Source organism: Lagopus muta, chromosome 1 (genome assembly GCF_023343835.1).
Source record: "Lagopus muta isolate bLagMut1 chromosome 1, bLagMut1 primary, whole genome shotgun sequence".
NCBI classification, from domain to species: Eukaryota; Metazoa; Chordata; class Aves; order Galliformes; family Phasianidae; genus Lagopus; species Lagopus muta.
Genome location: NC_064433.1, coordinates 38499085 through 38513131, shown reverse-complemented (window position 1 = coordinate 38513131; position 14047 = coordinate 38499085). Strand labels below are relative to the sequence as shown.

At 36.5% G+C, this 14047-nt stretch overlaps 1 long non-coding RNA gene across 1 annotated transcript in view; it reads right to left on the bottom strand.

Annotated features, from left to right (window-relative positions):
* Window positions 1–1516: 1516 nt before the first annotated feature.
* Window positions 1517–14047, bottom strand: part of LOC125688195 (uncharacterized) — a 28937-nt gene continuing 16406 nt past the window's right edge. Inside the window, exon 3 of the long non-coding RNA XR_007374645.1 lies at window positions 1517–1626. This is a non-coding gene — a long non-coding RNA (uncharacterized LOC125688195). The remainder of the gene's footprint in view (window positions 1627–14047) is intronic.

The window sequence follows — 14047 nt, the reverse complement described above, 5'->3', positions numbered from 1 at the left end:
TCTGTCTGGCACAGGTAAAATTTCCACTGCTAGTCTCCCAGCACTCATGATAAATTAGCAGATGATGCTAGAAGGTATATGTGTGAGCATCCCGCTTTAGTATCTGTTTATGAATTTATTAAATTTTTCATGAACTTTATGAGGGAACTGGGGTTGTTTGGACTGGAGAAGAGGAGGCCCAAGGGAGACATTATTGCTCTTTACAACTGCCTGAAAGGAGGTTGTGATAAGGTGGGGGTTGGCCTCTTCTCCCACATAACCAGCAATACAACTGAAAAGAATGGCCTCAAGTTGCACCAGGGAAGGTTCAAATTAGACATGAAGAAAAATTTCTTCTCCTGAAGTCTTGTCATGTGCTGGAACAGGCTGCCAAGGGAGGTGGTGGAATCATCATCCCTGGAGGTGTTCAAGAAGTGTTTAGATGTACAAAGAGTCGTGGCTTAGTGGGGAAATATTGGTGGTAGGTGTACAGTTGGGCTAAATGACTTGGAGGCCTTCTCCAACCTTGGACAGAAACTACCCTTTACTTTTACCCTTTACTTTTTTATCCCAGTTTAAGGCAGATAATTCCCTCAGTATTCCCATAGGCTCCCTGGATACACTCATGAGTTTCAAATAAGAGATCAGCAGCACTTTAAAAATGGTAGATAGGACAAAGTGGTAGTGGTGTATATTTTATTGGAGCATTGGCTTTAATGTCAGTTTATCAGTTTCTTTTTCCCAAAGCTGTTTTTCACTAGAATATAATAATTTTGATCTCTTCATACTGTCACGGCTTCTTGGTGAAGCTTGAAAATATCACAGGGCTAAATAAGATCTTAGTTTACCTTTAAATAGACTAAAGCATCCCTAAGACAAATGTTGTTTAAATATGGAGCAGACAAGGTCTCTCTGGAAAAAATATTTGGATCTCCAATGAAGCCACAGCAATGTTTTCCATTTCTTCATTAATTCAATATTCAAGTGCCAGATTAAAAATGACTCCTGCTTTCCCTCACAAGGACTACTTTAAAGTGAAAATAACTCTAAATTACAAGACAATAATTTATCTCAGGGTGTCTGCTTCATTTTAATCCTATTTATGACTCCTTTTTTCCTATTTACACCATTCTTCAGTGGCATTCATATGCTTTCTAAAAGTTGTTCACATCATTAGATTTCTGTGGTCAACCTACAGGGCAAAAGTAGATGAATGTGGAAACCAAAACTTCATCTACCTTACCTGACATGCCTGATGACTATAGCATTTATACAAGTTTAGGTAAAGCAACCATACTTGGGAGTCATACCACAGAATTAGTACAGTGTAGCTCTTTCACAGCCATGAGAAGTAGTTGACTGTTCCTCAGCTCACAGCAGCACCTGTTCTAAATAAAATAGGATCCTACTGAAGTAGTGAAATTTTACCAACCTCTTAATCTGTAGAGAAAAATGCCCCTCTCCAGCACAAAGAATGTAGAAACCCAAATAAAAGTGGAGGAGAGAGACTGTGGCATATGATGTTGAGAGCATTCCTCTTGAAACCATCAGGAACTGTCCACCATACAGGCAAGCGGGTAAACCCCTTCATCCACTTAGCTTCAACAGCCTCATTTCCATCTTAGTCTTCAAAATGGGAGTATCCACCTATATACATATGCACAACACAGATGAGCCAAATCCTTTAGGTTTTCAGGACTTGACATGATGGTGTGAAACTTGTTAATTCCTTACATTTTTCTAACGAATGACATGAAAATTTCTCTTACATACTCCAGTACTAAAAGAGTACTGCAGTACTACCAGTGCTTTCTCATCTAAAAATACTTTTTTGAAGAGAAAGAGCAGTTCTTCAGATTTCTAGCTACTCAAAAAATTGGAGAGGAAAGATGCCATTTTCTATGAGAAAAGAAGAATCAAATCATCATTTTCACCATTCTACAGGGGAAATGGAAAAGTACAACACCAGTGAAGCATTCATTCTGTGCTGAACCACAATTTGTTTTGCCAAACATTCTGCAGAACTTGAAACACAAAAGCTGAAAAAAACAGTTCCCGGCACATGCCTCCCTCCAAATCTTTTAAGGATTTTATGATAAACTTAATGTGGAAGTGCCGTTCTCAGTATTTTTTGAGTAGGAAAATTCCCAGGGGGGAATAGATGTATATAGTGAGACTCAAATTAGAAATCTTGTTGTCAGAAGGCAGGACAGAGATTTCAAATTGATCTACTGAAGTCTAGAGAGTTTCTTTGAGTTAAAGCTAAGGAAAAAAAAAAAAAAACAAAAACAAGAAGAGGAAAAGTGCTCTAAATTTATGTGGAGCTGTAGGACGTAAATCCAATCTACTTCAATAGTTTTTGTAGACAGTCATTTGGAAGAGGAATGCTATTGCCAAGAATTCTTTAGTTTTCTGTAGCCTGTGGGGGGGGAAAAAAAAAAAAAAAAAAAAAAAAGGAGTAGAATTTGTTGTTGTTGTTGTTGTTGTTTCTGTTTGTAGTTGTTCTTATTGCTTGTTTCTTTACCTTAACTCAGTACCATGATTGCTTCTAAAGAGAGAAAATATGTTGTAAAATCATATGAAAGCCATGTTGATCTGGTCTGTTGTGCATTCTTTTTAGGGACAGCTCCATACTTGTTTCCTTTTACTCCTGCCTCATAAATATATGATGATTTAAAATGTGCAATATGAGGACATTAATAAGAATTATGTGTAGGATAGAAGGGGGCAACAGGAGGCAGACCTCACTGTGTAGAAACTGCTGAGTCTTAGAAATACTTAGGACCATATTTCTTTTCTGCTGTCACAGGTAACTGCTTGGAACTGTTTTCTCCTGAGGGTGCAAGGTAAGGATGGCTACATTCTTTACTTACAATCTATAGCTAGATAAGCTGGTAAAAAAAATGTACCAATTCTCAGTTAATGACACTAAAACAAGACTGAGCCGAAGACATAAAAGTTATGCTTGGTCTTGGATTTTTATAAAATTGATTCAGATAATCTGACCTAAGCATTGTGATTAACATAGCTGAATTCAAGGAGCTTATATTCAGAGCTAACTTTGATATTGAAACGAAACTAAAATTGATTTTGTAATGGAAAAGCCTTGCATTCCCTCCTTAGTTAAAAATCTCACTTTATACTAAGTAGCCTGGGTTTGACAAGTCAAGGAAATCAAATCATTTATTTGTGATGGCAGACAAGGTCATAATGAAGGAGAACTATGTGGACACAAGATTATTGATAACAATAAAAAAATGTATTACACACGATGTATTATTCTTTCCTTTGCAGTTGTACATTGCTAGGCAACTAAAAATGGATTAATAATAGATTTTAGCTGTATATCTATACCGTTCATTTGGAGAATTATGAAATGGATTTCTGAAAAACAAACATTGTGTTTCTGATCAGGGTCCAATATGGCTTTACTGCTACTGAGGACAAGAAAATGTATTATATCCAATACTACAAATTTTGTTTATGAAAATCACAGTACACTTGTATGACTTTTAAAATAATGCAGCTTTCTGTTTAGTAATAGAACAGTTTTTAAGCAGATTTTCATGCTCTATTTTTTTATTCACCATATTGTAGCATACAAGTTAGGTATTTTATACTTCATGAAATAATGAGAGAGCATAGTTACTCAGCACTTATATTAAAAGCATTCATAAAATTTACTTCAGTTGGGATTGTTTGTATTTCTAAGAGGTGGTAACTCTTTTTGCTTGAGTAGGTAACTTAATGACTTCTCTGTCATTTAAGATCCACTGCCATTCAACATCCATTACCTTTAATACATGCTTTAGCAGAAGTTTAACTTCTTAGTTCTAACCTTGGTGCAACAGTAAGGGAAGAATGACTGCTACCATAATGTAGGCAGTGGTTGATAATTTACACTTTACACACACTTTACTGCTCCTTAAAAAAATAATAATAAAAATAAAATAAAATAAAATAAAATAAAAAAGAAGTAAAGAGAAAGGAAAAAAATCCAGTCCCTTGATAATTAGTACCCTTTGTCAAAGCTTCAGTTACAGTTTGATGAGAAAATATTCCCAAATGTCAAAAACCATGCAGTCTGATAAATATGGATGACATTTAAAAAGCAGAGGAGGTAGTTCTACAAAAGCAGAAGCAGAAGAAGCAAAAAGAAACGTAATATGTATTTATGGAAAGAAAGTTTTTCCACCATGTATTCTCCTCATATATTGACTGTTTTGTACTCCTGGTTCTTCTTTTCAAGAACCTGTGAAGTCTTTGTCTCATATCAAATGCCTTATCTGCATTTCTTCATTATAAAACAGCACATTTGAACAGCCCAGATCCTTCCACTCAGTATAACTGATTGAGAAGATAGAGTCAGAGAATCCTCCAAATATTTTAATTCTTCAGAGTTGTTTAAATTTAGCAAAAAATGACACCCTGAGAAAATGAAATGGCAAGTACTTAGAAATTGCTAACTGTGATATAGATCAATCACAGCCCTTGGTGATTACTCGTTAAACAAGTCTGTCTCACAAGCAGATTCAAAGGAATTGACCTTCTGAATATTAACAAACAGAAGACAAGATTCTTCACAGACAAAGCTTTTTTAGCAGGTGGAATTAGAAACCTACATTCTCCATATTTACCACACTCAGAGTACTAGTATTTTCATTTCTAAAGACTTTGTTGGAACAAGACTCATTAAGAAAGCTATAAAAGAATGAAATATTATCGTTTAATGAACACCTAATTGAAAACTAATGTGCAATGAGAAAGAAATAAACTTTGTTTATTGTTCTGATGGTAGGATTAGAAATGTGTCTGACTACAATGACAGTATGTGTAAGATAGGATGACATAGATTCATCATCTTCACTTCCAGATCTATCAGCCTGTCAGATTTGAGAGCATCAAGAATGTAAATGCAGTTGAACAATAAGTCCCCATCTTAAACAACCAACACTGAGATGGTCCAGGTACTCCACCACTGTATTACTATAGTTGCTTGGGTTTACTTGGGTGACGGTATTAAAAAAAAAACAGATCCTATCCACACTGTTAACTGTAGAGTACATTAACTATACTACCTGGAGGGTGTTTGAACTCTGTGAGGTTCCCCACTCTCTGAGCTGCTCAACTAAGGCTACTTCTCTCAGACTTCTGAGACTGAACAAAAATCATCCTATAACTCTGCAAAAATTCATGGGAAATTTTTCCCTGAACCAATTTCATGAAATTCCTAACTATGTTTGGCGTGTTTGTGAGGATAAAATTCAAAAAATACATTTATTTCTTAGATAGTTTGAATATCAAACAATGTAAAATATATCTCTCTCAAATTACTGTGTTAATGAGTCTTGCCCCTTATTTTAAAGCGATACTGACATAGCATTGAGATGAAGGCAGTAGTATAAAGAACAGTTATCACAAATATCAAAATATGTTAATGTTCTCATATATGATCCAATTACCAAGAATTTACTTAATAATCTTAAAGCTGTTGCAGAGCTCATTAAAATTGCTTTCAACCTTTGTGCCTTTCAACCATCTCTAAGACCTCCATTGGTCTGATACATTATCTCAAGTATATGTCCAACACCATATAGTTGGAATCTCCAGCACTTTGCACAGAAAAATTACTGTTGTATCAATTCTAGAGTAACAAGTGACCCTCACAAAAATTAAGTGGGAGGTCTACTGAGCGAACCATTTCTGTACTCACAAACAGTTCAATCCACTTTTTGAGGCCGTTTTTTTTTCATATTATTGCAAAATAAGTTGGTCTGCAGACTTCCCCCGATGCATACTGAAGGAAAGTAAGAGTTGTTGATTGTAGCACTGCAGTTATTCTCGGATTTACAAGAGTGATACAGTCTGCAGTCTGGCCTCTGACAGAAAAGGTAATGCTTTATTGGCAAATATCCCTTAAAGGAGGAATTTGTGTATGGACTCTGAAAAAAATGCACAGAACCCTGCAAAAATAAGTATACTCGTATGTATGCATATTTCTCTAACTGATAAATAAGGGAGACAATGTAGAAAGAGAAAAACCATGTAGTACTGAGTTTTTTTGAAAGACACAGATAGACCTTCAAGCTCTCTCACAAGTGCTGCATCCAACCTTATCACTGAGAAAACATAGCAGTTCTGCTGCTGATTTTCTGGTGTTCAGATCTGTGACTTTATTTTTAATAATATCTGCTATTTCGTCACTTGCACTATGAGAGTGTCCCCAGATTTGAACACAAGCCACTGGTTTCAACTCCTCCCCTAATTATTATTGATTTCTATTCACGGTGAAACCATGGGGAGCCTTGCCACTGCTTTCAAGAGGACAAGTATTTGGCCTTTTGTGACCAACTGCCTCTGCCCTGCAGTTAAGCAACTCATCTACACATTAAGATCAATGTTTTCATGTTCATGTACACTATGGCTAAGCTAGAGATCCTAGAACACAGAAAAATACTTTTAGATTATCTGTTTAAATAATCAGTGACACAAATGCATTTATACATAGCTGCAGAAACTGTCCATAAGCCATACGATTTTCTCTCTGCACTGTATTTTAAATCATAATCTTATTTATCTGCTCTGCCCTTGCATAGCTTGCTGTGTTAGTTGTGGGCTGTTTTTTTTTGTTGTTGATTTCTCAGGTGAGCTTTCCTTCTCACAATGGACTGTTTGATATGCACAGCACAGCAGTACTTTTAACTAGAATGGTAGTTATACAGAGGGAAACGTGTTGTCATTTCTCCTCCTGGGAGTGCTTTGCAAAAATTGCTTTTCACAAAAAAATTCTTTGTGTCTTCTTATGGGTGATGGAATTCAAGTAGCAAAAGACTAGTCAGAAGGTTATTTAAAATCTAATCCCTTTGTTTAAATAATCATATCCCTTAAAATGAAAAATAAGAAAAAGAACAGTAATACATTTTTAAAAATTAATAAAATCTAAAATTTCAGATGCAGTGGGTGCTTTTCATAAAGCCATGTAGTTGAGATTGAAAGCCATCTGATACTTTTTTGGTAACATTGTCATCTTTTTCTATGGCAAACGTAAGAATATCTTTGTCTTCAGGAATAGCACTTCAGCATGAACTTGAATCCCAACCCCCCAACCATCACCTTCTTCCTAGATTAGCTGAGTGCATTGGGTCTATTTAACCATTAGCTTTTATTGAAGGATAGATGAATATCAGTCCCTGAAGAATAGTGAATTAGCTACTGCCTTGTAGCCAAGCATTTTCTCCTTTCACTCTACAATAGGTCTGCTATAAGCACAGCTTTTCATAATGCAACTAGCAAGTAAAGTGGCAGGTCTGCAGAAGAAAATGGAAATCTTTTGGAAAAAGAGAGTCTAACGTGCAAGGGCTCTTGCTTTCATTTTAGTAATCTTAGAAAGAGGTGATCTTTCCAGAACAGACTTTTACGATAATAGGATTTGACTGATACTTAGCTGATCCAAAAATATTCTAGTATTAAGCAATATATGCTTAACAGTATATAGAAAAGTGATAAAATCATTGTAAAGAAGGAAGCAAAATATAAAATACAGCCAGATGAACCCCCAAGCAAAGAAGAAAAACTAAATAACAAATATTTATGGTAGAGGGAGTTATTAATTTCTGTTGATGTATCTGGGTTTATCCTTATTTTCCTTTATTCCCAGGGAATTAATCTCTTATTCTTTCCCTCCATATGAGGCCAACAGAAATTATATCAGTTTAAGAAGTAAGAGGAATCAAAAGTACTGTTTTTTTCTTCCCTTATTTGAAAATATCTGTGTTTACTTTACAAGCATTAAAGACATACTACATTCTATTTTCATTTAAAGCTCACACAGTTCTTGGATTCCTTTCTTTCAAATTTAAAAGGATATTCCTGACAAGCCAGCAGAAATAATTCTCCACGTTTTGTTCAACACGGATCTAGAAATAGGGAGGAAAGGACCGACAGACGCTAATACCTCAGGCTCTTAAAATCATGGTACTGAGAACCTTAGAGACAGCCAACACATGCTGAACAGGTAGCAAAATACAGTGATCTGGACATTAAAAATTCTTTCTCCCTCTTTTAAAATTCAAGGATCTTTGGATCTAGGAACTTTGTATTTTAGTGGTGAAGGGCACTGGAGAAATGAAAAACACAAAAACAAACAAACAAACAAACCATGAACAAAGAAAGTGAAGACTTTCAAGACAAGGCTGGATGAAACCCTAAGCAACCTGATTTAACTCTGCATGCTCCTGTTCACTGCAGGGGAGTTGGACTAGATGATCTTTAAAGGAGCCTTCCAGCTCCAAGGATGCTATGATTCCATGATTCTATGATTGCATTTGAAGCAAAGAAATACAAAAAAGCCTCAGGAAAATACTGGAGTACATTTTCTAAGTCTAATGATCAAGATAAGTGATAACATCCTACTAATGGGAAAAAGGCTTGGGAAAGATGAAGGAAGGAAAAATGACTTACATCCTAGGTTTGTTTCTCCAGCAACTTGTTACAAGTGGAAAACTACAGATTTTCATAACAAAATCAGTCAGTGCAACAATGTTTAAAAAATCATCATGCAGATCCAAAAGACAGGAGAGAGTGATGGTTCAAATGGAGGATTTTGAAAGGGAAGCCATGTACCACCAAAACTCCCTGTGGTCCTCTATGAACTTCCAATTTCCATCTCATTTTCTTTACATATTCATGACACTCTGGACTTCACCTTTGCTGATTGCTCCATTCTTTCCTAAACATTAATTAGAGAAAGGCTTCAGAGAGTTAAGCTAAATATGAAACAAGAGAACACAATGGTTGTGGGAAAGAGGGAGGTGAGAAGAGGAGGTATGTCCTGAGATGCTCTAGGAAGCAACCAGGACCTACTGAGAGCTGCACCATCTCAGTCAGGGCACCTGATGTCTCATAGAGTGTGGCAACACTCATCCCATACCTGAACAGCATCTCTGAAGAAAACATTTTGGGGAGTCAGAAAAATACAGAGGATTCAGAATGGACGTAGGCTTGTGTCTAACTGACAGTATAGAGGCATCCATTGCCTCCTAAATCTAATTCATCCATGCACCGAAAGCAGAAAATCTTTCTAAGGTCTGAAGACAGGACTGACATATCGAACACTATAGCAATAGATCAGCCTAAGCCTTTCTCTAATTAATGTTTAGGATTGGTCTGCTTTATAGGTGAAAGAAATTTGAAGTTATCTACAGTACAAGATTGAAAAGTAACAGTTGAATAACAGGGATAAGCAGTATCACTACTCTGGAATTAATAGCACTACATGGGAATGAGGAATCTTTGATTAAAAAATAAATTAGTACTTTCCAAAATTGATTTATGTTGCTCTGTGATTGATTAAAATGGACAACAAATGAAATACAAATTCTCTGGACACTGATGCTGTGATTTTGGTTGTTTCTGAGTGCTAACCTGACATTAACCAAACACTGAAAGTTGTAGGAAAGCCTTACCTCCCTAAAAGCTTCAAGATCTATTGTGATCACATTTGAGATAGAAAGTTTCATTTCAAATTATGGCACTGAAGGCTAAGAATATGTAGCAGTTGTGGTCAATAATACAAGTTTTCTTTTTCATGTTTGATCAGCATCATCACCTTACATGTATGCATGTTTCAGCTTGAAAAAAAAAATTGCAAAGACACTAATACTTACCTCAAATGCAGTAGATTGATGTAGAGGCTGCTAGCTTAAGAAATAAGACAACACATTAACCTATTCCTTTGCATATTTGGTAGTAGCTGCAGGACCCAGCAGCTAAATAGTGACAGCAGCACTCCTAGAGACATCTGGCTCCTTGGCAGGTTTCCCTGGCAGCTCTGGAGTTGCATCTAAGTTTATCACATGGTTAATTTGTTGGTGGGAAGTCTGCAGGCCCAGACTGCTTGATGTAAATATATAAAACATCAGGGGCATGTAGAATTTTTGGAGTTGTAGCGTATCCCTTTCTCCAGTATGACCAACATTTCTCAGTTTCACTGCATGCTGGAAAAGCACAGCATGTTGTTCCCCTGCCTGGAGGAGTTTGAGGCCAGGCTGGATGGGACTTAGAACAATCAGGTCTAGAGGGAGGTGTCCCTGCCTATAGCAGGGGGGTTGGAACTAGGTGATCTTAAAGGTCCCTTCCAACTCACACCATTCTATGATTCTATGCCCCAGATTTGTGATTGAATATATGTGGCTCTTTTATAGGTACACCTTGGCTGTGTGCACCACTTTCCTCATCCATGAATTGCTCTGAAGCCAGTACTTTTGTCTGAGAGCTCTGCTGCAGAAAACACTGTGCATCATAATGGAAAAGCTTAGAGGGACTAGATCACAGAGCATGTAGAACAATCAAGTGGTTGCAAAGGAACTAACTACTATACTCATCTTGTAACTTCACAAGGTGCTGGGTTAATCAAAATGTTAGGTACTATGGTTAATACCATAAGTAAATTTACTCTTTTCTGTATTGTATTCTTCAGTGAACACATCTTGTGACTTTCCCATCTGTTTAGATAAAAAAAATCCATCATTTCCTCATGCAGGAGCCACGGGCTAGTTTTATCACATTTTGCCTGAAATTTCTCCATTCTTTGCCAGCTTTGATGAACTTTATTCATCCTATGGGTGGTGAGAAAGCGATCTCCTTGCAGCACTTTCTGGCTGTTTGTATGCCTGAGATTTCCTTCAAGCACTTACAAACTGCTTCAGCTTCTTTAGTGTTTTCTAGGTCAGTTGCTCTGAATGCTCGATCCTAGCCTTAGGACTGTAAAGATTAAGCATGGCAAGCTTAGAAGCAGCCAGGTAGGGACACTGGCCAATTCTGGCTCTCAGTAAGGAGCTTAATCTCTCTATTTATTTTTTTCATTTTGTATTTTCTCCTTACTGTTTGCTGTAAAAATCCTAATTTGATTATCCCTCTGCCATCAGGCAAGATACAATCACACTGATAAACACAGTGTCTGGCAGAAAATACTGAAGCCCCTGAAGCCAGTGATTTGGAATAGGAACACTAACACTACCTATGCTGTGGGCAGGTGCTGTTTTAGTACATATGTTTGTAAATCATATTTCTTTTAAATGCAGATTATCTCTCCTAGAAGCTTCCATAGATTCTGTTTTGTTGCTATGCAGACTGTAAAACATATATACTTCCAAAACATGCAAGGAATTTTGTAATGTTCTAACCAATACACAGCTTAAACCTGTAGCCCAACATACAGCAGGAGAACAATTTGAAAATAAACTCAATTATTTTAAAAATAAGAGTTCAAGCAAGTCAGTCAGATGAAAGCACCTTTTCTGCTGAGGTCAGACTATAGACCTGCTTACAGATTACTTCTAAGAAACAACAGCTTGAATCAGTAAGTAGACATTCCTCACAACAGTAGTATTTACTCTTAAAATCTGCCTCGTTGAAGAGACGGCCTAGAGCAAGAGTATCTAACATTTTGGCTTGCCTGGGCCCACACTGAGTAAAGAGAAATGTCTGGAGTTGCATATAAGTTGTGTAATATAGTTCATGTATAGCAGTAACAAAACTTTTTTTTTTTTTACATATTTTTTTATTACAACATGAGCGAAGGAGGGCAGTAAAAAGATTAAACTACTGGGAGATTTGACCTTTTGAGATGTTGAAATTACAAAATTTGTCTATTGTGAACTGTCTGCTTATTTAATTATTTTATGAAATAGCACAAGCCCAAGTGTAATAATTAAATAGGAAAGCTTATTGGTAATCACTGCACTTTACTCTCCCAGTGGCTCAAGCACAGATAATATATAACACATAAGGGTTTTGATTTGACCGAGTGTGTATGATGGCTTGACAGGTAGACTTAGAACTGTACTGCCCCTCCCCTACACAGTGTTCTGATGTTGCCTACCCAGTCCACACTCAAGCTACACACAACCAACTCACAAAAAATATCACCATAATCACAAAATAATGTGAAAAATTCACAGTCTGTCCAGGGTCTCATATGGCCCATGGGCCATAGTCTGGGCATGCCTGGCCTAGAGCATTATATTCACACACCAAGGGATGCAGATTCATGAGGCTTAGTGGCTGAGATTCGTACCAACAATTGTGGTGGCACCTAGTGAAATTCAGACTGGGAAAACACAGCTAAGCAAATTAGTTCTCATTCTGCCCTGTGAGATAAAGGCTGTAGGAAATGTTGCTCATCAATTAGTGCTTGCATCAAAAAGCATCATCTGATACAGCGCTGTCTTTGGGATTGTGCTCCCTAAGTTAACTTATGCAAGATAAATCCATGCATATTTGCTAGCTTTGATAAAACTCACATATCAATGAACATCTTTTAGAAGTGATAGTTCAAAATTGAGACTTTACAATAGTCTAATTATATCTGCTTCCTACTCATCCCCCAGATCTATGCAAAACAGTGTCATTAATTACTCTGTCCACTGAGATTACTAACAAGGTCACTGATTGATAACAGAGCCTCAGTGTAAGCTGTGAAGTCTGAAACATCATTTCAAATAAGATCAGAAAGGCTTTGTCACTCAGTACTTTCAAGTCACTCTCAGTCACTTTTCTTTGCCAGTGTATTTATTCTTCTTCACACCACAAAAGTTTCAGTAATGTAAGAGATTCAGAAATGTTTCAGTAATATAAGGCACTCAGATCACCAGAACCAGAAAACAGTTCCATGAGTTCTCTTTTTAAGATATAGATACTTTTTTGCTTGGCACAGTTCCAACTGATATTTTCTGTTCTTTAATGTGTACATCAGATTTTTCTATTTGGAAACATATATATTTATTATTCATTTTAATTCTAGCATATAGAATATATTTTCCTCACAGAAAACATTACATTTGTTTCAAAGATTGTGAAAACCAATGAAGTGCTCTAGCTACAGACTTCATCAGACCAAAAGAGTAGGAGAAATGCACAAATAGAACACGTCACTCTGACTTTTTATAAGGAAAAGGGAGATGAGAATTAAGACTAGGACTATCCTTAAAATCCTAGCTTGATTGGCAGCCTCTATTTTCTTGATCCAAGAAGAATACTCTTGTTAAAGTGACAGAGATTTACCATGCCAAGTTCCATGCTTGACGTATTTTTGGCTTTGCAACTTACCATGCCCAGCATAAAGGACTCTTGCAGGACTGGGAATACCAGTACATACCACCCATGTTCATGGCTGACCCTGACAATCGTGCTCAGGCTGAACTGCTGCATAACCCCCCTTTTGATTCTTGTGATGATTTCTTTGTGGGAGATCAGTGATATTTTTGAGCTGAAGGCCTGTAGGGTTAGACGGTATTGAAAAGTAGGTGGTACAAAAAGCTTTTGGACTGAATCTGAACCCTACATAGAGAGTAGATAGTACTCAAGATCTGGCCTTCAATTTTTTGGTATTGAATTTTATATTCAACTAGTCACATTACTGTATAGTAACAAGGGCAGTAATTTCAATTAAAATATAACTCTTATCAACAATCAGTATCAGCTATATATCAACAGCATCCATCAATAACTTGTAAATAGTCTTTCTGTCAGCTAATTGCCATATAGCTCTCAATCTAAAAAATAAGCAGATTCGTGAGAACATGGATGTTAAAGGATGTCAGATAACAGGTATCTAGGGAAATGGGAAAAAGATTCACTGAAGCAGCTCTGTAACTGGTTATGAATGCAACAATTTGTGGAAGCAGTTTTATTAAAATAAATGGGACAAGAATTGAATATTATTACTACAGAAACCTCACAGATGTTCAGCATCTTCCTTTGATTGATCAAGACTTGATGACAATATCTAATGGCAAAGTGGCTTAGAATGCTGCATTTCTGGAATACTTTTTGACAAGATTTAGGGGTCTTTCATATGTCTATGTTCCCAATCATCCATTTTACATTAGTTTTGCTTAATTTTTTTCTCCAATGATTGCAGTCTCACTGACTCATGCTAAAGAAGTGAAGTGCTTTGCAATCAAAATAGAGAACCTTAAAAAGGTCAGAATTAGTTTAGCACATTACAATAATTTCCAAGATTGCATTAAAACTACAAATCCTGATCCTGCACAGTGAAAAAAATATA